The sequence below is a fragment of the Octopus bimaculoides genome, chromosome 25, assembly GCF_001194135.2.
Source record: "Octopus bimaculoides isolate UCB-OBI-ISO-001 chromosome 25, ASM119413v2, whole genome shotgun sequence".
Lineage (NCBI taxonomy): Eukaryota > Metazoa > Mollusca > Cephalopoda > Octopoda > Octopodidae > Octopus > Octopus bimaculoides.
This window is the reverse complement of record NC_069005.1, coordinates 13345453-13346334: the sequence shown is the minus strand read 5'-3', so window position 1 is coordinate 13346334 and position 882 is coordinate 13345453.

Here is an 882-nt window from a genome sequence, read left to right as displayed (position 1 = left end):
TATATATATATATATATATGCATATACACATATACACTCACATCCGTATATATTTTTTTCAGTGCATTGTTATTTCAGTATACAACTATAGAATTCTTGGTTGTGTGGTTAAAATGCTCGCTTCGCAATCATGCTGTCTAAGTTTCGATTGCATTGTCTGGCATTTTTGAGCGATGTTTTGTGTATGAAAGTGCATTTTACCATAGCTTTGTGGCGATCCAAAAGTTATGAGTGAAACTGGGACAAAAGGAAACTGTGTCGAACCCTGGCAGAATGATAGATGTTACAACTAACTCTTAGTTCTCCTGTGTAACACAGATTCTGCTTTGAGGTCACTTTAAGAGCACAGGTGTCTGTGAAATACTCAGTCGTCGAGTGGATTGTACCAGTAATTCACGCGGGCGTGACTGTGCGGTGAGAAGCTTGATTCATAACAACATGGTTCTGAGTTCAATCCCACTGCGTGGCACCTTGGATGAGCGTCGTCTAATGTAGCCCTGGGCGACTAAAGCAATATGAGCGGATTTGGGCGACGGAAACTGAAAGAAGCCTTTTATATATACCAGCTTGAGTTAAAAGTTTTATCGGATTTTCACTGATAATTTTTGGCAACTTGTATCTTCATGTTATGACCTTAATTTGACACAACTTGAGATGCAATGGTTTCTGAACTCTCTTTTATTCTTTTACTCTTTTACTTGTTTCAGTCATTTGACTGTGGCCATGCTGGAGCACCGCCTTTAGTCGAGCAAATCGACCCCGGACTTATTCTTTGTAAGCCTAGTACTTATTCTATCGGCGTCTTTTGCCGAACCGCTAAGTTACGGGACGTAAACACACCAACATCGGTTGTCAAGCGATATTGGGGAACAAACACAGACA